The following is a 24,536-nucleotide window of genomic DNA, read 5'->3' as shown; positions in this document are numbered from 1 at the left end:
AACTGGACATCATTAATCAATTACTATCAGAGGACTCGGTGCCAATCAGTGCCAAGTACAGGAAGAGACATGCACACATGCATAGCACATTATTTTGGCACCACTGGGCTCACACTGAGCAAGCTTTACTGTATGTATGTGTGTATAATGTATAATTAAGATGTGTGTGTGTGTGTGTGTGTGTGTATATATATATATATATATATATATATATATATGTATGCAGATGAGCAGAGCAAAGCGGGCACACAAACATTACTTTAGCACCATGGGTTCAACCCAAACTGAATCCCGAACCGCAAAACTGAAATTAACTGTCATTCTTTCCTGATCCAACATGAACATCGCTATTTGAACCCAAGCCAGCTCTGAACCAGAGAAACAAATACTGGATACCAGCTCCAAATAAGGGTTCAGAAAGTCAGCAGGTGGGCTGGCTCCGCTGCGGCCACTGAGCTGCATCTTGGGAAAGGAAGGTGAGCCAGGCTCGTGGCGGTCGGGGGGGTCCTCCGTCAGCAAAGGAAGGGAGGCAGTGGGGCAGAAGGAGCGTGGTGACCGGGGAGCTCTTGGAGAGGGGCAGGGAGGTAGCTAGGGAACTTTAGGAGAGCTGTTTTGTGGGACATTTCAAGAGAGATGTAAAGGAAATGGCATTTAAGAGGGAACACAGAAAACAATGAACTACATTGGGTGAATTGCCCAGAAGTACCATGAGCCGGGAAAGGAACTGAAAGCTTAGGTCACAGGACATAACCCACCTGAGCAAGGAGTGCGTGATTTCATCAAAACCAGCACTGACCTATCACAGTATGAATGCCACAGAGAGGACTGCTTTGGAACCTTTTAAATGACACTTTGGCTAATGCCCTAGAGCCTAAAATATGGAGATTTTTTTCCCCTCCCTAAAATCTGCCTGTGTGTTTGGATTGTTTTCCTGCTGGCCACTGCCTGTTTTTCCTAGCCATTTACAGCACAGTTCTGTTCAAATTGTAAAACTATTGTCTTTGGAAGAAACATTACTCAACTAATTTTGGTTTGGTTTTGTATACTGAAGCAGTAGAATGTTCAGTTTTTCCAGTCTCCGTTCATTCTGAACTGGAACCGAACTGGAGCAAATTAATTCTGGTTACTGGTTACCAAATTGTTATTGGCTTTCACCTGAACAACTTTGGTAAAGCTGAGCCCAAACCTGAACCAAACCAAAATATTTAAAAGTTTGTTGTTTTGTTTAGCACTCAAAACAGTACACACACACACACACACAGGTGCCAACACACAAAAAAATAATGCACACACATGTACCCACACAGGCACCAGCTTGCAGAATTATATAGAACAGTGATAGCGAACTCCAGTCCTCAAGTACCACAAACAGGCCAGGTTTTCAGGATACCCACAATGAATATGCATGAGATACATTTGCATCCAATGGTGGCAGTGCATGCAGATCTATCTCATGCATATTCATTGTGGATATCCTGAAAACCTGGCCTGTTTGTGGCACTCGAGGACTGGAGTTCGCCAACCTGGTATAGAATGAAGGAGTTGCAATTGCCTGGATCATTCCATTCCAACTAATAAAAAGCTCGATATTAGAAAACCAGACATGGTGGTAAAGGAGAAAAACACAAGAATGGCATTACTAGTGTTAGTACCAAGTGACTATTTTGTGCGATGAAACAGAGAGGAAATCCTCTAGTACCCAAATATACAATCAGAGACCAAGAAAATGTGGCAGAAAGATACAAAAATAGATCCAATTGTTGTAGGTACCACTGTCTTCATTAAAAGGAACTTCCAGACCCACCTTAATATGATGCTTGCACACATTACAGCCTTTAAACTCCAGAAGGAGGCGTTCTTTGGCACAATGCAAGTATTAAGAAGCACATTAACAGTAAATCTGAAGGCCTGAGATCAATCCCAACATGCACTGGCTTACGAGGGAAGTTCATTCCTGACATACAGGCCAATACAGAAAGAAACGCGGAAGAGTGGGCGAGCGCCCGCTCTCCTGGCGCGTGCACAGGCCAGTGTCCGGTGCGCATGATACAGTAAATAAAATTATGCTAATCAGGGCCCGTGGTAAAAGGAGGCACTAGGGACACTAGTGCGTCCCTAGCGCCTCCTTTTTGACAGGAGCGGCGGCTGTCAGCGGGTTTGACAGCTGACGCTCAATTTTTCCGGCGTCGGTTCTCAAACCCGCTGACAGCCACAGGTTCGGAAACCGGACACTGGCAAAATTGAGCGTCCGGTTTTCAACCCGCGAGCCGCGGGCTGATTTTAAATTTTTTTATTTTTAATTATTTTTACTTTTGGGACCTCTGACTTAATATTGCCATGATATTAAGTCAGAGGGTCTACAGAAAAGCAGTTTTTACTGCTTTTCTGTGCACTTTCCCGGTGCCGGCAGAAATTAACGCCAGCCTTTGGGTAGGCGCTAATTTCTGAAAATAAAATGTGCGGTTTGGCTGCACATTTTACTTTCTGAATCGCGCGGGAATAACTAATAGGGCCATCAACATGCATTTGCATGTTGCAGGCGCTATTAGTTTTGGGGGGGTTGGAAGCACGTTTTCGACCCGCTATTACCCCTTACTGAATAAGGGGTAAAGCTAGCGCATCGAAACCACGCGTCCAACCGCGGGTTAACAGTGCGATCCGCTGGAGCGCACTGTACTGTATCGGCCTGATAGTGTGCTCAAAACAAACTAGTTTGGAGAAGCTGACCCATGGGGCATCGATGTATAAAATGAAAGGTAAAAGTCACAAACATAGGCACACAGTGATATATAGCACAAAATGTACAAAAGTTTCTTCTGTGTGCAAATGCACTGAACTTTAGCTGGGCCATACTCATACAGGTTCCAAGATATGGAGCAATGCTGAATAAAGGTTCAAAGCAGCCACTCAAAAATGAAATGCACATTGCAAGCTGTTTCTTGGTGCACTGCTAGTTATCAAGGTAGTGCAGCAGATGCGCAGGACTTTCTGCACAAGTACCTGCACACGTGAACTCCATGTGCATCGCAAGCACTATTCTGACAGCAGGAGACCTAAAATTATGGATCTCCAGGCCAAAGGGGGGAGGGGGCGGGGGGAAGGGCCTGCAGAGTCTGGGGGTTTCACAAAGGGGAATATGACTATGGCCCAGGAGGAGGATTGATAGCTGTGTGTGTTACATGGCTGGCTGCCCGGTCACTTAGGGGGCGAATTCAGACTCCCCGGGCTGCTTGGAGGTCCAGGGCTACTGTGTACCCAACCGACCTGCAGCTCGTCATTAAAAGGAAGAGTCTGAGGAATTTCCCTTTGAAAATCCGCCTGCACACACACCGTGGGCACAAAAGTAACCCGCAGGCACAAAGTACGTGCTCCCAACCTAACCCCATTCCCTGTCCCCCCCCCCCCCCCCCCCCGGGTAAAAGCAAGCACTGCGGTGAGGATAAGAGGCAATTTCCAAAAGCCAGTTTTTGTGCAGGTAAACGCATGTTTACCCATATATAACCCTTTGACAGTTGTCCTCCCCGGGCCATTGGTCAGTTAGGGATCTTGCATCATCGGGCAGGGACCAACTAGGAGGAGGGAAGGAGAGGAGAAGAACGTGAAGGCGACCAACAAAAATAATGTTCTTCCATGTCAGGGTGTACACGACGGTGATACAAAGCCATGGCAGCAACGTTTGCATGGTGGCTTGGAACATTTCTCGGTGTTTTGAACTTCTGTTCTAAAGCAGCAGAGTCTCTAAACTTTAGGTGCCTCTTTTATTTATTTAGTTGATTTATAGTCTGCTTTTTCGGGCATTACAAAGCAGATTACATTCAGGTGCTGTGGGTATTTCTCTATCCCCAGAGAGCTCACAGCCTAAGGGCCTGATTTGCTAAGGCTCTTCTCCCATTCTGTCTGTGGAAAAAATGCTTAGCAAACGAGGCCCTGAGTTTGGAGCTGAGGCAACGGAGGGTGAAGTGACTTCATAGAGAGGGAGGTGACTTGCCCAAGTTCACAAGGAGCAGCAGCTGGATTTGAAACTTGACTTCTTTGGTTTATACCCCCCACTGCTCTAATGACGAGGCTCCTCCTCCACTCCTCTTTGGACTCCTGTCTTAAGAAACCCAGCTTTCCTTCTCAGTCTTGCTCTCCTCTTCCTTTCAGCTTCTTCGTTTTGTGTAATTTAATGCTGCTCTGGGTTTGTTTGGTTTTTTTTTCCCCTTCCGGTTTGCTGTGGTCTCATGGGAATAGCTTGAGGATCCGCAGGGGACCTAATATTCTAGGTTTTATTTTAGGTTTTTTTTTTAATTTGAAAGGATTCCTTGTGGGGAGCCTGCTTCTCTGTCTCTTTTCACACATCTGCTGTTCAGAAGGATGAGAGCGGTGAGTGGTTCACAATGGTTCCTCTCCCAGGGCAGCCTGGTTTCTTAGCAACTGCATCCAACAGACACTTTCAGCTGCCCCAGATTCCACATACGTGTGTATGTGTGTGTGCAAAATGTCTGCATATATTTCCATTTTGTTAATCCTGGCCCTCAGTTACTGAACATTTTTCCCACAGACGCAGAATGAGAGAAAAGTCGTAGTAAAGTAGGCCCTCTCTCTCAGCTAGCTAAAGATTTTGAGTTTATGCTTTGCAAATGTCACCCCCAAAAGAGCCCAAGGTACATATACAAACATATATTCATTTTCTAGTGGGGCAGTGATCGTTTCTGCTTGCTCCTTTGGGCTCCAGCTCAGTTGCAACCGGTCTCTACTGGGTCACTGTATGAATGATTATGCATTATAAATCAGATACAAAAAAGTGTGTGGTGTAATATTGTTAACACTTCAGACTCACCGCAGGAAAGGGAAGGAGCGGGCCAGGAGGAAGAGCTGCAGAAGTCGAGAGAGGAACTCTTCTTCCTTGGGCCCATCTGTGACTCCATGCCTACCCTGGTCGCCAATAGCCTGATTGTGCCGTTATCTGCCGCCCCCACCCCCCTCCCACTGATGTCCATCTCAGGCTGATAATTAGTCAAGGCTCTTCACCAGCAATTCGCCACCACAGGGGCGATCCAAAGGGAGTCACCTTTGGAAGCAACTGAGAGAGGCAGAGTTTCACATCCGTTCAGAGATGCTGAGTTATTGTTGGGGGTTCGACTTTGTTTATTTTTTTAATGATGTTTTTGAAATTATTTTTTGATTTTAGGATGTAATGTAATGTTTTTGATATGTATGATGTATTATATTTTATTGTTTAGTAGTTGTGGGATAGATATTCATAGCCTAAGTAACTTAGCTGGACAACACTTATCTGGCTAATTTACAAGGATATTCAGTGGCACAACAATGCCACTGAATATCCTTGTAGAAGTTTCTACTTAGCTGGATAAGTTGTATCTGTTTAAGTTTAGACCTACTATTGAGCAGGTCTAATTTAGACAGAAAAAAAACTTTTCCAGCTAAGTCTTAATATTGCTGCTTAGCCAGATAAGTTATCCAGCTAATTAGCTCCGCCCTGACCTGTCCATTGCCTGCCCCCTACTTATTTGGCTATCCGGTGTCTGAATATCAGGTCCAGTATTTTGTTATAACACGCTTTGGGTACATGTTGGAGAAAGGGATACAATTAATCTAAAGGTTAGAAGCCTAACAGGTCGATACAGTAAGGCCGCGTTAGAAAGAGTGCGGCAGTGCCGGGCGCACCCTCGTTCCCCGCACGCACAGTTCTGTTCACAGACCGCTCGATACTCTATTTAAATTGCTTGCAAATGCAAGCCGCGTCTGCAAAGCGTTAGGCGAAGCGTTAGGCCCGCGCAACCCATTTTACTGTATAGGCACTTAATACAGCGCCTATACAGTATCCTGGGTGCGCTGGTACCTGTCATTTCAAATGTCATTTCAAATGACAGGCACCAGGAAGTGGATCCCAACTTTAACCCATGAAAACCTAAAAACCGAAAATCCCCTCCTCCCGAAGCGGCTCGACATGTGCCAACTTACCTTTTGTTGCTTTTCAGCCCCTTCCCTTCTCTGCCGTCCTCCGGAGGGGGCAGCCGGCGGCGAAAACGCACGGGGGGACCGCTGCAAGCCGTTTTCGCCGCCGGCTGCCCCTCCGGAGGACGGCAGAGAAGGGAAGGGGCTGAAAGCAACAAAAGGTAAGAAAACAACAGAAAGTAATGTCGAGTCGCTTCGGGAGGAGGGGATTTTAGGTTTTTAGAGGTTTCCTTTTGGGGGAAAGTTTGCCGTCTACCATTACCCCTGCCTCTAACGCAGGGGTAGGGGTAGGCGGTAAGTTAGCAGGTTAAACGCAGGGCAAAATGGCAGGGTAAAAAAGCGATAGTCGGGGCGCGCGTTACTGTATGGGAGGGAATAGCTAATTCGATGGTTTACATCTGATATACATGCCGCGTGCGGAAGGGGTTACCCGGGGATTTAAAGAGGCGGTAAGGATGGGTTAAAGGGGATAGTGTATCGCAGGAAGGGCTAACATGGCCGGCAATTGAGTAGAAAGCGGGTTAGGAGCGGAGTAACCGCGGCCCCACTTTACTGTATTGGCCTGTTTAGTGCAGGGCACGGCAAAACTCTATCCCAGTCCCCTCAGGCAGGGGGATTAAAGCCCTCCTGAGCTGGGAGCAGCTCCAAACCAATCAACTCTCTCAGAACGAGAAAAAAATCTCTCTTTTTCTCTTCCTTTCATACAGGACTAACCCCTCTGGAACAGGCTCTGGGGGTCTGAATCTGGAGGAAACCCTTCAAACTCACTCCCCTCCTTCCAAAAACCAAAAGCTACAAACCAACCTCAGATTTCACATATGCTGACCTCAGGTTATATAGGTGGAGGCTAACCTATCCCAGCAGCCCAGGTGGGGAAAGATCTTAGGGAATGACGTGCCCCTTACATGAAGAAAACCAGATATCAAGTTTCCTGGACTTTTTTTTTTTTGGACTCAGCGGTTTCCTCCTGCTCTTTTGTACCTCCAGCTCAATCGGAACCAGCCTTCATTTGCAACTACTTGAGATATGTTTCTCTTATTTGATATCCCCCACAGCCCTTCACATACCTAGCTTGGTCACTGTAGTGATGGCCCCAAGCCAGGGGTCATGCACCAAGGCTCCTACCAGAACTCTGCAGTCCTGGGGCTGGAATCTGACCACCAGGTGTCACCCTTGAACAATGGACACAACTCCCTCCTCACCGAGGACCATGAATGCTGCCTCCACAGTCTCCCGAGTCACAGTCAACCTGGGGAATGGGAGACCTGACTCAAAGATTGGATCGGGAACCTTTGGCAGGGCAGGGCACAAAACTGCCACTTAGCCACTTGGGCCAGCCCTTCCAAGACTATTTTAATGAGGAAACGCCTAAGGGGAAGAAATTCACGCCTATTCTGAACTCGTTGCAAGGAATATTAGGTGTAGTCTGCTTTCCAACGTGTCTGAGCATGACCCAGGCAGAGGAAATTCAAAATGTGGACTATGTGGTTGCGGCTACAGCATTTATCTCATGCAACCTCTTTTTTTTTTTTTTATTTAATTTATAAATTCAGAAAAATAACAAAACAGTGGTAGCAGTATGAAGATAAACGTTGTTAACCAATACAGTTTGAATACAAAACCAAATATCAAAGTTCCAGTACTCTGGGTGATTGCTGAACATTTTGAGAAGATTCAGTGAACTGAAAAACTGATGGGAAAAGGACCATTTTAGAAGATGCTCGCTGCAACTAAACTTGCTTGAAAGGGGAATTCTACAACAGCAAGATCACCAACGATTTCATACCGAGAAATGTTCAACACCTTCTGAGAAGTGAACTACGAGAAGTGTTAATCAGCAGAAGGGAAAAAGATGAACTGACAGTAAGAAAAAGTATAGGATGTACAAGTGAATCTTTACTATGTGATAAATGAATGTGTGCACAGTAATTGTGAATTAACCCAGAGAGAGTAAATTATGATATAGTAGGGGGTGGCACCTGAACTCACCCTAACAAACGTGACTCCTAACCCTGAAATGGCGAAATTGGCTAAAGCGGAGTGGATTGGGACGTGGTAGATTGGATTACTGCTATGTGTGGTGTGTGTGTGTGAGCGAAAGAAGGGAAGGAGGAGGAGGAGGAGTAAATAGTTAAGTGAGAGTGGAAAGAGCAGGAAAGAAATGCAAGATGCATGAATGGCACAATATACTATCAGGCCGATACATCGGAGCGCACTGTTAGCCAGCATTTGGACGCGCGTTTTGGACGCGCTAGCTTTACCCCTTATTCAGTAATGGGTAATAGTGCGTCCAAAATGCGTGTCCAACCCCCCTGAACCTAATAGCGCCCGCAACATGCAAATGCATGTTGATGGCCCTATTAGGTATTCCCGCGCGATTCAGAAAGCAAAATGTGTTTTCAGAAATTTTGCTTTCAGTAAAAACCTCTTTTCTGTGCACCCTCCGACTTAATATCATGGCGATATTAAGTCGGAGGTCCCGAAAGTTTAAAAAAGTAAAAAAGTAAAAAAAAAATAAAAATTTAAAATGGGCCCGTGGCTGGCGGGTCGAAAACCGGATGCTCAATTTTGCCGGCGTCCGGTTTCCGAACCCAGGGCTGTCAGCGGGCTCGAGAACTGACGCTGGCAAAATTGAGCGTCGGCTGTCAAACCCGCTGACAGCCGCCGCTTCCGTCAAAAAAAGAGGCGCTAGGGACGCGGTAGTGTCCCTAGCGCCTCTTTTTACTGCCGGGCCTAATTTTAATAAATTAAAATACTGAATCACACGCACAGGAGAGTGGCCTGTGTGCACGCCATGAGAGCGGGCACTCGCCCGCTCTCCCGTGTTTTTACTGTATCTGCCTGTATGGCAGGAGCTAGAAATGAGCAGAAAAGGCAAATACCATAGGTAGGTGGTATTGGCCTGCGCATGACACTGTCTTCATACAGACAAGGCAAAATAGGAGAATCAGTACAGCCATGCGATTGGGTTATTAAAAATTGTACAAGACCAGCTTATTAAAAGGCAGCATAAATGGGATGTGAATATGGGAGATTTGAGAGGAGAGGGTGAAGTAAAAATATACATGTGTAGAAATAAACACCAAAAACTGTTGGAGGGAAGTTCAAGCAGAGGTCCATTCTTTCGATTTATGACATAAGATAAAATATCACAATATAAAAGAAGTGAAGGACAATAATTGTCAAGTGTCACTGTAGCTCAGCGTTGCAGAGCTGTTGTGTACACTCTTGCGCTACCATAAAGGATAACTGTCTTTCTAAAAAATCTTTTTTCAAAGTTGGAGTAATATACATGCGTTTAACAAAGCATCAAAACATTTTTTTGAAAGTAAAAAAAAATATATAAAAAAGTAAATTAAGTGGTTCAAGAAATAGGGCGTTAATAAACCCCGTGATTAAACAAATTAAGCAGGCATTACTGTTACACTTTGTCAATAAATGAACATATTGTTAAAAACATTTTTTGCATTTGTGCCTTATGCTTATTTATGAGGGTTTAACACCTATATTAATTATATAAGTGGCCTTTATGCTTATATGTGGTTTTTGCAGTACTAATGAATGTCTTCCCCATCATGCTTTTTAGCAAATTAGTACTCGGTCATAAACACAGTATCATACAAGTGCCAACGAATCAGGTTTAGATTTCAAAATGACAAACAAGTATAATCGTATACCATGTTGAAGACCAAATTGTCCTCCATCTTTATTTTGTTTGTATTATTTACTTGCGTATGAAATAGTTCAAGGATGGCAAAGTACTTAACTTTAGACAAAGTAGCCATGACGCTATTCAAGAACATCTCCAAATCCTCCCTTCTCGTGTATCATCTTAGGAGCCTTGGAGATAATTTATCCTTAGTCAATTTCTGCAGCTTCGTAGGATATGCTCTTCTGCTTTGGAATTCAAGTGAGAGTTCAGGAAATGCAGGAAAGATTTGTTATACGGGGTAACCAGGGCAACTGTGACAGGTCTGTGCCGCCCAACACAATACAATTAACAGACACAAATACCCGGAGACAGAATTTGAATGGAAATGAAATAAAGCTGCGGCTTTATTGTATAGACTAAACCCTGACAATAGATCTAAACTGTGTACCTGAGCCTTATAATAACATGTGAGACTGAACAATGCAGGGGTAGGAACGAACTGGCTCTCCCCTTCTCAATCTCTCCTTGGCCCGTCCTCAAGCAAGGAAGGCCAGGGTCATGGCAATCAGTATGCAGGTCTGGGCCATCTGGACAACCTGCCCTGAGCTAGCACAGCTGTTGGACCTCTGGGCCTGCAACTTGGCTGGAAAAGGAGTCACCTGCCTGCTGCCTTCCAGGTGGTAGACAACACCAGTCAATCTAGTGAGCCTTACTGTAAAAACAATGCCCAAATAGGGTTGCCAACTGGCTCCAGATTTTCAGGACAGATTAATCCAGGCCTGCTTTTAGCCCATTGCATGCAGGGATTTGTAGTCTTGCTTTTCTAAGGAACTGTAATAGGGAAGTCAAAACTACAAGTCCCTGCATGCAATGGGCTAAAAGCAGGACTGGATCAACCTGTCCTGAAAATCTGCAACCAGTTGGCAATCTTACGCCCAGACCACAAATATTCTTCCCTCCCTCCCCCAGACCTTCAGGCTCTGGTACCCTGCCACAGGATCTGATCAGCCTGCCTGGGCTTGCTCGGGGGCCCCCCCACCACCAGTAACAAGTTGTGGCCTGACTGCACATCTGTGCACTTACTTCCTACACCCCCAACTCACCTTTTCTTTTAAATATAATCACCTGGGCCAGACCTTTCTTAAAAGCAATAAAAAATGGTCCTGGCCAAGGTTGGACAGACACATGCCATCCGGCCAGAACCGATCTGCACAATCCATGGATGCCCATTCATGCTAGATGTTGAAATCCCCCATGGTGAATTTCAAATTTGACCACTTGCGGATTGATTTTTGCTATTACTCTACAACACAGCAAGAAAGGACCCCAGCAGCAGCAGCAGCAGCAAGGGACAATCTCAGACCAAATGAAATGGAAACTTGGCAACAAGGAGATAGGAAGCGCCATATGGCCCGATGCTCGAAGATAGCAGGAGGCCGGTGGCAGCAGGAGAGGCAGCTGATCTTCCTGTTTTGGGGGAGAAAGCGGAAGCTGTGCGCGGCGCTTCCGCTCCCCCAAACAGGAAGTTCGGCGGGCCGTTTGGCCCGAAGATAGCAGGAGAACGGGTGGCAGCAGGAGAGGCAGCTGATCTTCCTGCATTGGGGGGAGGAAGCGGAAGCTGCGCGCAGCGCTTCACCTCCCCCCCCCCCCCGAACAGGAAGACCGGTTGGCCATACGGCCGCAGCAGCGCTTCCCCATGTGTGCCGTGATGGCGCGCGAGGCGTGGGTTCTCTTGTTCGCTGTCGCGGGGATGGGATCCCGCGACAGCCTTGCAGTTCCGGTGCCAGTTGGGTGGGCCTGGGTCTAAGTTGGGTGGGCACCTGCCCACCCAGGCCCACCCATGGCTACGCCACTGGTTCCCACTCCCCACCAACAATAGTAAGGTCCAGTGGTGGGTGGAACTGTGACGTGCTGGCGGGGTTTCCCACTCTCCGCCAGCATAAAAATGGTCCCAGCAGTATGTAACTGATTCGTCCTGGCAGGGTTCCCAGTCTCCACCAGCAAAAGGACAATCCAGTGGACAAAGAAGAATCCATGCAGTGCCGCCGGCATTCCATCCCACAGCTAGCAGCAGAAAAGAGCCTGCGGTGCTGTCAGCATTTTCCCTGCAGCCGGTGGCAGAAGAGACCCTGCTGTCCAGCCAGAGAAAAGGTCCAAAATGTGTGTGTGAAAGAGACTGGCCCTGTGAGAGTAAGTGCCTGTAGGTGAGAGAGACTTTGTGATTGTGCATGAGAGGACGAGGGTGTGTATGTCTATATATAGAGATGAGAGGATGTGTGTGTGTGTGTATGTGTATGTAAGAGGGTAGGTGGAGGTGTGAGTATGAGAGGGTGTGTGTATGAGTGGGTGGGTGTGTGTATGAGATGAAAGGTGGGTGTGGGGTGTCTGAGTGGATATGTGTGTATGAGAGGGTGGGCATATATATATATGAGAGTGTGTGTGTGTGTGTGTGTGAGACAGACTGGGTGGGTGTTTTTGTGGGTGAGTGTGTGTATGTATGAGAGAGTATTTGTGTTTATGAGAGCGTGGGTGGGTGAGGGTGTGTGTGGTGAGCATGGCCTGCATTGGGGACTGAATGTGTGGCTGGCAAACCTGAACAGAGTATTTTAAAATTGTCCCTGAAATCAGATAGCAAGATGGCTGCTGTCTTCTTGCCAGGATAAGCATCTTGCCAGCCATTCCCAGTAAACCGGCATAGGGGCCTTTAAGAAAACTATGTCACAATTATTTGTTGCCTTTGCAAGGGAACCAAACATACCTGTTTTGGCGTACTTAACAGCGGGAAGGCCAGCTGTGTAGGATAAGAACATAAGAACATGCCATACTGGGTCTGACCAAGGGTCCATCAAGCCCAGCATCCTGTTTCCAACAGTAGCCAACCCAGGCCATAAGAACCTGGCAAGTATCCAAAACTTAGATTTTAGATTGAAGAAAGAGCACCCCACCTGAACAGGGACTTGAACCCTGGACCCTCAAATTAAAAGTCTGATGCTCTACCAGCTGAGCTACTCAGGCATGAGCAGATGTGCTTGTACTTGCTCTGAAGCCTTGCACCCATTCTGACTGAACTGCCAGCAAGCATCAGAAGTGGCAGGGTTGCCTTTTGCCTAAGCACCGATGCTGACAGAACCCTGAAAGGGATGGTTCACACCCTGCCCGGGTGATAGCCTGTAAGTCATGTGGGTGAGCCAAAGGTCCATATCATGTGGCCCCCATGACATTTCTGGAGTATCCGTCATCCTTTCCCTGAAGGCCTTACGAAACCTTCATACTTCACGTGCACATTCATGATTATAGCAAGATACAACCACAATGCAAATGTCTGCGCAGGGTCTGCTTTTGTAGTTATTGTAGCAAATCTGGTGAAAGAGCGCATTCAGTTAAATATATTTTGAAGCACCTTTGTGTCAAGGCTAGAAGGGTCATGCTCCATACTCTCCTTCTTAACTCTGACTGCCTATGCTTAATGTGGCACTGGCAACACAGTGATCATGGAATACCCTTCCACAATTGTGATGTTATCACCACCCCCATACTGCACGCACTCCACTGGCTTCCTATTTACTGGCGTGTACAATACAAGGTGGCTGGCAGTTATGATTCATAACCCTCTAAGAAACATTAACATTCCATGGATAAACTCTATATGCAGGGTCTACGCTCCTGAAAGGTCTCCTAAATATCCCATCACCACGTTTAGTGCATCTAACAGAGACACAAGAGAAGGCCTTTTTAATTGCAGGTCCCACCCTGTGGAAAGATTTACCCACTCCAGTTTGCAATCTGAATGATACAAAAGTTTTTAAAAAGGCTCTGAAAACCTTCCTGTTCAAGGAAGCATTTGAAATATCAGATTAATTCAACCGTCTCTCTGGCTTAGTTGCTCGGGAACCATGAATGATTGGTTGCAACTTTTTGTCTGAACCATTGTTTTTTGTTTTTTTTCATTTGTATTGTTATATTTGTTTTATGATTTTATTTTTATGCGTGTTGTGATGTTCCCCACCCCAAACCTTTGAAGGATGTGGGCTAAAAATATTTTAAATGCAATAAATAACTAATAAAAATAGCACTTGCCTGGGCTGGAAAGCTGGTTGCTGCCATCAAATGCCCTGATGTTGCCTCGGCTGTGGAAGACTGAGCTAGATGAACTACTGTCAGAGGAGGAGCCCAAAGTAGATGAACTCCACGCCCCACCTCACCACAACTTTTGACTCACCTCCGGCAGCTAGTGCTGTCTGCCGTGGCACCTCAGCTCTCTTTTGGGATGGACTGTGACTGCAGCTATCTGCTGCAGGAGCTGTGTTGCCGGGGCGACCAGCTGCTCCAGGGTTGACTGGGATGCTGAGGCTCCTCCATTCCTGGACCCAGAGGTGGCACTGGAGGGCAAATACCCTCCTAATGGTCGCAGAACTCCTGCCCCCTAAGGACATGCCAGAATGAGAGGGTGGGGACACCTGCAGGGGGTGGACACCAGCCCTCTGCCTGGGGAGGATCTTACCATTGCCCTTGCCCATTAGGCATCCACCAATGCCAGCCGAGGTGGTGGTGGTAGTGCCATGACCGTGCAATCTCCCCCCTTCTGCTGCCTCTTTTTTGGGGCTGTCCCATGGTGCTCAATCCCTTCCTCCCCTGGGTGAGTCACAGTGTCCCACTCCCCTGGAACCAGCCCTGCTCTGGCAAAGAGTCCTGCCCACCCCACTGGCCTGCCTCAGAGCCCTGGGGCCTTGACCTACCTTCTCCCCGGCAGCCCCTAACCCCATCCCACCTGCCTGCTGAGTTAGCTTCCATGCGAATTACAGAACAGCACTCCTAGTCCTCCACAACAGCTTCTGCTTGGTTAGCAGCCCACTGGGCTACAGCATTCTTTCTGCGTGACATACGATGGACTGGAGCCACCAAATTGGACCGATGGGGTATTCTGTCCTGGGGCTTCTCAACAGGTAACGAGACTTATCTGCTTGTGCAAGCTACGGGTGGATTGAGGGAGGAAGACCACTGAGAACCTGAAAGCTGCTGCTGCTGAAAACAAAAACAAATGAAATCATGTTGTTTTTTTTTAGTGCTGTGCCAGCCAAGCAATCCAGTCACAGAATAAAGATAGACTCTTTTTTTTTTTCTTTTTAAGCATGTGGGCAGGCCTGTGCCTGCAATGGTCACCAGCCTAGCCTGACTCTCAGAAGAAAGAGTCCAGGTGGGCCACCGCCCTTTTATCCTCCCTCCTGGACTCCTACTCCCCAGGAGTGGGCCCAACAGTGGGCAGCAACCCTCCCCCTCAGATTAGAAGAGGAAGAAGGGATGGGGCAATCCCCAATCCCATGGGGTGTGGGAGGGGGATGTTGGGTGCCACTCCCGGCACCCTGTCTGGTTCCCACTCTTGCTGATTTGGCCGCCGTGGGTTGGTGATGTCCCCTGCGATGACCGGGAAGAGAATGCCGGTGTGCTTGGGCCATGTGTGCAGTGAGGAGACCTCCCTGGGATTCTCAAGCGGGGAGCGAAGGGGCTGGACAATGGCACCCAGTTACACGCAGTGCCCGTGCATGTGAGTTGGTGCCGTGCTTTTGTCCTGTGAAGATTGTGAAACAGGCATATAGTAGAGCCCTGTGATCTGCTGCTGCATTCAAAAGTGGTGCATCCAGCAAATCAACTTGTGTGTGTTCTACCATTCACTCCTAAAACTCACTTGATCCAACATGCAGCCAAAAAATATTGGAACATTTTAAAAGTACATGAAGGATCCCCCTGTGTTTGATTTGAAATGGGGTCGCAACATCAGAGATAGTGTAGTCCATTTGACATTTTCATCTAAATGAGGTGCTAATCCTACATCTCTTCCTCATATCTCCATGCTGGACCAGGATGTGGATTTTATAACCTATTGGATGTTTTCTGCGCAATAGTATTCCTCCTTATGTTCCCAGTCATTTTCAGAGGACTCTTTACCTTCGGGCCGATACAGTACAGTGCGCTCCGTTGGAGCGCACTGTTAACCCGCCATTGGACGCACGTTTTCCCTTACCCCTTATTCAGTAAGGGGCCGAAAACGGGTGTCCAATCCCCTGAACCTAATAGCGCCCGCAACATGCAAATGCATGTTGATGGCCCTATTAGGTAGTCCCGCGCGATTCAGAAAACAAAATGTGCAGCCAAGCCGCACATTTTGCTTTCAGAAATTAGCGCCTACCCAAAGGTAGACGCTAATTTCTTCGGGCACTGGGAAAGTGCATAGAAAAGCAGTAAAAACTGCTTTTCTGTGCACCCTCTGACTTAATATCATGGCGTTATTAAGTCGGAGCTCCCGAAACTTTCCAAAAGTAAAAAAAAAAAAAAAATTTGAAGTAGGCCTGGGACTGTCGGGGTCGAAAACCGGATGCTCAATTTTGCCGGCGTCCGGTTTCTGAACCAGTGGCTGTCAGCAGGCTCGAGAACCGAAGCCGGCAAAATTGAGCGTCAGCTGTCAAACCCGCTGACAGCCGCCGCTCCAGTCCAAAAGGAGGCGCTAGGGACCCACTAGTGCCCCTAGCGCCTCCTTTTACCTGGTTTTACTGCCGGGCCTAATTAGCATACTGAATCACGCGCACAGGAGAGTGGCCTGTGCGCGCGCCGGGAGAGCAGGCATTCGCCCGCTCTCCCACGGACTTTACTGAATCGGCCCGCTTGAGAGGAGTGTGTTTACGTAATCAGTTCTATTCACACAATTCCGTGATGTTTGATCGGCTTCACAGAAATCCTTGGCTGCTTCCTAATTGGTCCGAGTTCCAATTGGAAGCTTTCTTTGAAAAGTGACAGAGTGGGGTGCCATTTTTATCTACTTTATTTTGAGGTGAGTATCAGATGGAAGACTTGTAAGTTAATCTTCGTAAACAATTGGTGTCAGTTTTCCAACAATATACAAATTCTACTATATATTTTTCAGTATAAAACTAGCCCTTGAAGAAGGCATTGTCAGCCAAAACACCTGTGGCGCTGGGCGTTCTTCGTGATACACGAGCTATGAAGATTTGGAGACACTTTTGATAGCATCGTAACTGCTTTGTCTAACTTTAAGTACAATCCCATCCATGAAAGATTTTATACGCAAGTGAAAAATGCAAACAAAAAAACAGAAGGAAGACAATTATGTCTTCAACATAGTATATGACTATACCTGTGTACCATTTTGAAACCTAAATGTGATTTGTTGTTACTTATATGATACCATGTTTATTACTGAGTACTATTTTGCTACAAAGCATTCTGAAGAAGAGATTCATTTTGAGTTGCAGCAACACGTGGCAATTATTGTCCTTCACTTCTTTTGCATTATATTGTATGTACGGTGAAGTTGATCTGTGCTTCTTTTTGTAATTAAATAGATGAAACATTTACAGTTAGATAGTGGGACACGTTAGCAAACTTGTTGAGGCATGCAAGAAGAGGGGTGTTGTGTAAACAAGCACCTGAGGTCAAAATGAGTTATGTTTGTGTTGGGGAGACAGGATGGGGAGTTATCCAATTAGAATTAGGATTGCTGTTTTGTAGTCCTAAAATTATCCAGCTGTGTTAGCTGGCTCCGCCCTGAAATTACCCCACCCTGCTCTGCCCTGCCTCCAAGCTAGCAAGATAACTGCTGCCTCCGTCGTTTGCCTCACCTTATTCACGGCTCCTCCCGCTTACCTGGGCAAGTTGGCTGCCGCCGTGTCTATAAGCCAACCTCTCTGGTGTCCCTGGAATGGCTATGGTGCAGTCTCCCGCCATTGCTCCTCCCAGGTACCTTCTAGGGTGTGCGCGTGAATACTCTAATTCTCAGTCTATCTCATCCACAGTATCTCCTCACTGGGATACCTGCTGCAGAACCTCCTGACGTCATCTAGAAGAGAAGGGCTCCCTCTGCCGAGGTCCCTGAGTCTGCAACTACGAGACTGCCTCACTACTGCCACCTCTGGTGGTTCTCTTCAAGCTGTTAAATAAAGAACTCTTGTGTTTGTGTAGTATGAGTCTAGCCCAGTGCTGTGGCTCCTCACGGGGCTCCTCCGCGTGGGCGAGGTCATCTCCACAGCACCCAAGGATCCACAAACCCACATAATAACAACAATAACTTATTAGCTGGATAAACAATTATAAGGCTATTTCTGGTCTGGTCAGTGCGGTGGGATTTTCAAATTCCACCATTAGTCCAGCTAAGTCTGAGTATTTTCATGGTTGTCCCTCCATATACAGACCAAAGTTCCATGAAGCCCAGCATCCTGTCTCTTGACAGTGGCCAATCCAGGTTACAAGTACCAGACAGGATCCCAAAGAACAGGCCCAATCGTTCATAACCAGGGATAAGCAGTGGCTTTCCTAAGTCTGCATGGCTATTATTGGTTTATGAACTTCTCCTCCAGGAACCTGTTTAGATCCATTTTAAACTCAGCTATGATAACCGTTTTCACCACATCCTCTGTCAACAAATTCTGCAATTTAATTGTACACTGAGTTTGTTTTAAATGTGCTACATATTAGCTTCATGGGTGTTCCCTAGTTCTAGTACTATTTGAAAGGGTAAATAACCATTCCTTGTTTACTTGTTCCCTCCCCATTCATGATTTTATAGACCTCTATCATATCTCCACTCAGCTGTCCCTTCTCCAGGCTGAAGAGCCCTAACCTCTTTAATCTTTACTCATAGAGGAGCTGTTACATCTCCTTTATTATTTTGGTCGCCCTTCTCTCCATTCCACTGTATCTTTTTTTGAGTTGGGAAGACCAGAACTGCATTAAAATACTCAAGATGTGATCGTACCATGGATCAATTCAGAGGCAATATGATATCCTATGTTTTACTCTTCATTCCTTTTTCCTAATAATTCCTAACATTCTATTTGCTTTTTTGACCACCACTGCACATAGAACCGAGGATGTCAAAGTATTGTCCACAAGGATTCCAAGATCATTTTCCTGGATGCTGATGGCTAATTCAGAACTCAGCATCACATACCTATAATTTGGATTATTCTTTCCTATGTGCATCATGTTGCACTTGTCCACACTAAATTTCATCTGCTATTTAGATGTACAATCTCCCAGTCTCACTTGGTTTGCTTGCAGTTCCTCACAAAAGACTTGTGATTTAACCACATTGAATAATAAGAAATTACTACTTACCTGATAATTTCCTTTTTTTTTTTTTAGTAAAGACAGGTTAATCCACACCAGTGGGTTATACACCTCTACCAGCAGATGGAGACAGCGCAAAGCTGATGTCAAGGTATATATACCACTGCAGCAGCAGCAGCAGCCCACCAGTATTCTCTGCAAAAGACAACTATGGACAACTAAAGAATACATAATCATTAGAATTAAGACAATCATTCAAACATTCAGTTAACAAGTGTTGCGCCCGTCGGTCGCAGACGGCTGAGCCCTCTATTGCTCAACTTTTTCCTGCCTGACTCGATTCCTTTTGGGAAGATGGCTGCCTCTGCTTCTCCACGCCGACCCCTCCGGCATCCTTAGACCGGCATGGGCGATTGCGTTTGCCATCTTTCTCCCAGAGTCACCTAGGGCATGCGCGCACAGCCCCATCCTTTACGTGCGTCATGGCGGGAACCTCGGGAGCGTCCCCACCGCATGATATCACGAGCTCTGGTATTTAAACTCCGTTTAAATACGAGTTAGCAATGTATCCTCCATGCTGATTTCTTTACGTTACCAGACGCTGCCGCTCTGTATACTCTTGCTCCAGGACGTCTTAGGTATCCGCTCCTCAGGGGCCTTGCCTCGCTCCTCTACACCCTCCGGGGTTACCTGCTACCAACAAGGACGCCTAAGGTACCCACTCCTTGGGGCCTTGCCTCGCTCCTGTCTACTCTCTGGGGTTGCCTACCACCTTCAAGGACGCCTAAGGTACCCGCTCCTCAGGGGCCTTATTTCATCCCGAACCTCCGCTCCTCGGGGGTTCTCTCCTACTTCAACTGCCAGCATCAGAGTGAGTACTACCGCTCTAGCTCTGTATCTGCATTGTCTCATCTCTCTCTACTTAGATCCTCGGCCTACCCCGCTTCGCGGACCACTACCAGACCCATCTCCCTCTCTGGACCTGGTGAGACTGTGTGACTGCCTTCCCACTCTGCAGCCTTCAGACGGAACATTGCCATCAGAGATCTCCTCTTCTGGCTGGATCATTGCCCGTTCTTCGGGTTACCATCTACTTTGCAGTATAATAAATACTACCTTTCTCTGTGTCCATCTGTTCTTGGAGCTAGCCTATCACTGCAAGTCCCCGCAGGGCTCCACCCTATAGGAGGTGCCATCTCTTGCAGCGACCAAAGGCCCACACCTCAAAACCATAACAGATTGCTAACTCCATGGACCCAGCTCAGCTCTCAGCCTTACAGGCCATTCCTGGCCTGGCCCAGTGGATTGCAAAGCAAAATAAATCTCTGGAGACACTAGCCGCCGCTCTCAACCAGCTGAATGCCCGACTGAATACGCTGACGGTTCCAGAGAAAGATTCTTCTCAAGTGGTTGCAGTTCCTACACGCTTCTCTAGTGATGCCCAAATGTGCAGGGGTTTTATTAATCAGTGCTGTATGCACTTCTAGTTGCAACCGAACTACTTCCCAATGCAGTTTCCAAGACTACCTATATCCTATTGCTACTCGATGGAAGAGCCCTGGCCTGGGCTTCACCTCTCTGGGAATGCAGTGGCCCTGTTTTAAATAATCTGACTGACTTCTTGAACCTGTTCAAATCAGTATTTGATGACCCAGCACGCCAGACCATTGCAGGGTCTACTCTTCTTCCCCTTCAACAAGGAAATGAGCCTTTACTGGACTATGTTATTGAATTCAAGACACTAGTATCTGAGCTCCATTGGGACTTGGGATGTCTACGTGCTATATTTTTAGAGGGCCTCAACACCCGTATCAAAGAGGAACTAGCGGCTCGTGACTTGCCAGACACCCTGGAATCTCTCATCGACTTAGCTGAGAGAGTTGATCGCAGGATACGCGATCGGACTCACGAGGCAAAGTATCACAAGAAGCACCCTATTGGAGGTAATCACCCTCGAGCCATGCACACGACTTCAGCCCAATCTTCTGTGCCCAGTGAAGAAGAAGAACCTATGCAGTTAGGACGCAGTCACCTGACCTCTAAAGAGAGATGTTTCTGCAGACGCTCAGGCCTCTGTATGTACTGTGGCCAATCCGGCCATGCTGTCCAGACCTGCCCTATCTGTCCGGGAAAAAGTCAGACCTAGGATCTGCTGGAGGACTCCTCCTAGGTCTAACTGCACCTTCTCCTCCATTATCTCTCCCCGTCTCTCTCATCTCTGGAGGCCTTGAATTTTCAACACTCGCACTCGTGGACTCAGATGTGGGTGGGCTATGTAGGGCGCGCTGCATCACTGTCTCAACCCAGTACTCTCAGAAAGCGCAACTGCTCTCTCTTTCTCTGCTGGATCCAGGGGGTACAGTGCTTCCAAGGCTTGTCCCCCTGTAAAAATAGCATCCGAGGCTCCCCATTCAAGATCAGCCATTCATAATGCTTCACATAAGGAATCTAAATGGGATTCTTGTTTGGCTTCAGCACCTGGCACTCCCAGCATCTTCAGTGCCTGGGTGATCCGAGCTGGCAACCCAACTGTATGAAACAAATGCAACATGGTGCCATATGGTTCCAACCGCGGTGGAATTTCCCATCCTCCAGGGAATAAGGGCCGCTGTCACCATTCATGCCACCTGGGTCCCTATCAGTGTGACCCGTAGAACATATAGACACACTCCGACACTTAGCCTCGGTACCAGGGTGTGGGGATCCACTGACTGCGATCCTGAACTCTTAGGCCTATCACGTCAGTGACCGAGCAAAAAACTGAGAGCGGGGCTTAGCCAAATGGCTGCTCAACCCACCAAGCTGTTTCGCATAGAAAAGTGCTAGAATGCTGCCGCGATGCCTACCAAAACTAGGGGCATCGGTCTTGCACCCACTGAGAAGTCTTCCCCCTCTAACAATCCAGTAAGGGGAGCCCAAAAGCCAGGTGACACCTCTTACCAGTCCCCCTCTGGACTCATTCCCGCATCATGCTGGGAAGGGTGGGCTCAGCAAAAGCAGCCAGAGAAAACTCTCCACGAGCCTCCAATTAACTCTAAGTTGGGGGGGGGGGGGGGGACGACGCCAAGCTGAGATGCCTGAATATGACAAACAGCACAAAAGTAAATACTAGCAGCATGCCTCAAGGTATCTGACCATTATGCGCCCAGCTGCACGTCCACACAACCGAGCGTGGACAGGGTGGCCAAAAACAAGTTCTGTCCAATAAGCACCCAAATATTTTAGGCACACGACATGCAGTCCAGGTAGGCACCCACCAGAGCGCCCACCGGAGCACCCCCCAAGACCCACCTGAGCGTCCACACCTAGGCGCACACCCGGGTGCGCAAGCACGAGCTGACGTCAGTGTTTCACCGCAGACGAGAGCAGAAAAGTGCGCGAACGCCGCCGCAGCCTACCACGCGCCATCAGGAGTGGATTGGCCTATCGGGGGATCGCTCCAGTCACGTGATCTGCCGTGCGCGGCCGTGACAGAGCCGCGTTCGGCAGACCACGTGACGTGTCCTGGGCCGGCCTGGGTGGCGAATACCCGGGCCGGTCTGACATCGTGAGTCCGCCGCTGCGCGCCATCTAAGCAAAGCCTGACAGCAAGGCCTAGCAAAAAAGGCTGCTCAACCTGCCACAACCCCTCCAGCTCCCTCAGCAGCAGGAATGGACATTGGATCGGCGTGCTGAGTTTCAGAGACCAGAAAGGCAATGAAACCCTCACTCCTTCTTCCTTCTTTTTTTCTACTCCTTACCTGATCCCAGCCCATCCTAGCCGAGTATAGTGTCAGCCTCCAGCTGTGAGCGGAGAGGGCAAAGGCATTCACCACCACAATTGGCTTCCTGCACCTACTAGTCTCTCAGATGTTTTTTTTTTGTTTTTTTTTTAAAGCTAAGTCCATGCCAGAAAACCAGCTACCAGACCGAGGCACTTGTCTGAGGGATGGATCCGCAGATATCACCTCAGGAAAACTCGACTGAGAGAGGAACCATAAGATGTCACCACAGGAGTGCGGGGTGAATAATTTTCCTTCTTCATTTATCCTTCATTATCTATCTATCTATTTTTTTTTAAGTAATCCCCAGTAGGGAGATGCACGTCCACCATCTGCTGGAGACAGAGAATACTGGTGGGCTGATGTTAGTGCAGGGGTATATATACCGTGACGTCAGCTTTGCTCCATCTCCATCTGCTGGTAGAGGTGCATAACCCACTGGTATGGATTATCCTATCTGAACGCTAAGAAATTTTGTATTATCTGAAAATATGATCACCTCACTCATCACATCCTTTTCCAGATCATTTATAAAAATATTAAAAGCACCAGTCCTCCATGTAATATTGATTATAATTATATTTGTGGCATATGACAGCAGAGTCTGACCAAACATTTAAAAATTCAGAAATACTCCAGGATGGGAAAGAGAAAAAATGGTAAACAAATAAATGTATTTTGTCTGCTATGATTTCTGTATGTAAATGTAAACAGCTCAATAAACAGAGTTAAGTGGGGAAAAAAAAAAAAGCTGGTTCTGCATCACTTTTAGTGCCCGCATGAAATATTAAGGCCACTTCCGCTGTGTTTCCTTCAGAGCCTGCAGCATAATGAGGTGGCTTCAAAGCCTGTTACTTCCTGGCTGCTGGTAGTGGTAAGGGGAAATCAGATGCGTTTGGTTTCCATGACATCAACTCAGAGAGGTTCAAACAGAGTCCATCTCATCCCCTTCCACCTTCCCTGTAGCTTTTGCTGGAAGCTGCCTATATCGCTGACGTATCCAGGACGCAGGGCCCACACAGATCTGGGCCTTTTGGAAAACTGCTAAGGGTTTGCGTGTATGTGTGCGTGCATCATCGTTCTTGTCACACGGAGTTTTATGCTGAAAGATTGCCGATGACATTGACAGTCTGATGGCATGGCAGATGCTCTGCAATCCAACGCCCCCCAACTCCTACACTCAGTGTGTTGTTTCTTCCTGCACGTGTTTTTCTGTGGACACATAACTCCTGACTTTGGGAATTGTGTATGCACTGCTCTCACAGGTCACACTGACACCAGCCGGGGCTAGTGAAAACTGGACCAAATATAAATGTTCAAAAAATGCCTATGTGGTCAAAAGATAAACTCTGCAAACAATCGCTGCCTGCACAATGCCTGCCAGGAACAGAAGCTCTGGGTCATTCTGACCCATTATGGTGACCTCCAACACGGAGTTCAACATTAGAAAGAATCCCGCCCCCCAGCCTCCAATTCTCTGCAACTACAGGAATTTCTCTGCACAACCTGGGTCTAAATAGAGAGGTCTTTGCTTGAGAGCAACTGGTCTACACAGGACACTGAACCAGGGCCGGTTCCTCATTAGGCAAATGAGGTGGTTGCCTAGGAAGCCAAAATTGGGTGGGGGGGGGGCTACCTATTTTTAAGCCTTGGCAGCACAAGTGAAAAAGGAATGGATGCTGAGTAGATGTAGGAGGTAAGGGGGTGGATGAGGAAATTATGGAGAGAGATAGTTCTGGACAGGTGGAGAGAGACAGAGGGCACTGGGCAGGTGAGGGTGGGATGGAGGGAGAGAGAAGAAAGAGAGAGAGAGAGAGAGAGAGTATTCTGGGCATACAGGGGGTGGAGAAAATAGAAAAGATGCAGGGCACTACAAAAAGGGGGCAAAGAGATTGGGGTGATGCTGGTGTGCTGAGCAGGGAGGGAAGAGGAGAAAGAGGAGGATGCCGAGTGGGGCGAGAGAGGGGGATGCTGAGGCAGAGCTGCCGCTGATAGGCAAGATGTGTAAGGGGGAGGGTGTGAGGTTGAAGGTTCGCCTGTGGCACCTAATACTCTTGCAGTGGCCCTGCAGCGAATAGTGGCAT

General features: G+C 47.5%; 1 non-coding gene across 1 annotated transcript; it reads right to left on the bottom strand.

Annotated features, from left to right (window-relative positions):
* Positions 1-12,555: 12,555 nt before the first annotated feature.
* On the bottom strand, positions 12,556-12,628 carry TRNAK-UUU. The gene has a single exon. It is a non-coding gene; the product is annotated as a tRNA-Lys (tRNA).
* Between the last annotated feature and the right edge of the window lie 11,908 nt (positions 12,629-24,536).

This window comes from Rhinatrema bivittatum, chromosome 2 (genome assembly GCF_901001135.1).
Source record: "Rhinatrema bivittatum chromosome 2, aRhiBiv1.1, whole genome shotgun sequence".
NCBI lineage: Eukaryota > Metazoa > Chordata > Amphibia > Gymnophiona > Rhinatrematidae > Rhinatrema > Rhinatrema bivittatum.
The sequence above is the reverse complement of the archived record's forward strand: the minus strand, read 5'-3'. Positions and strand labels throughout refer to the sequence as shown.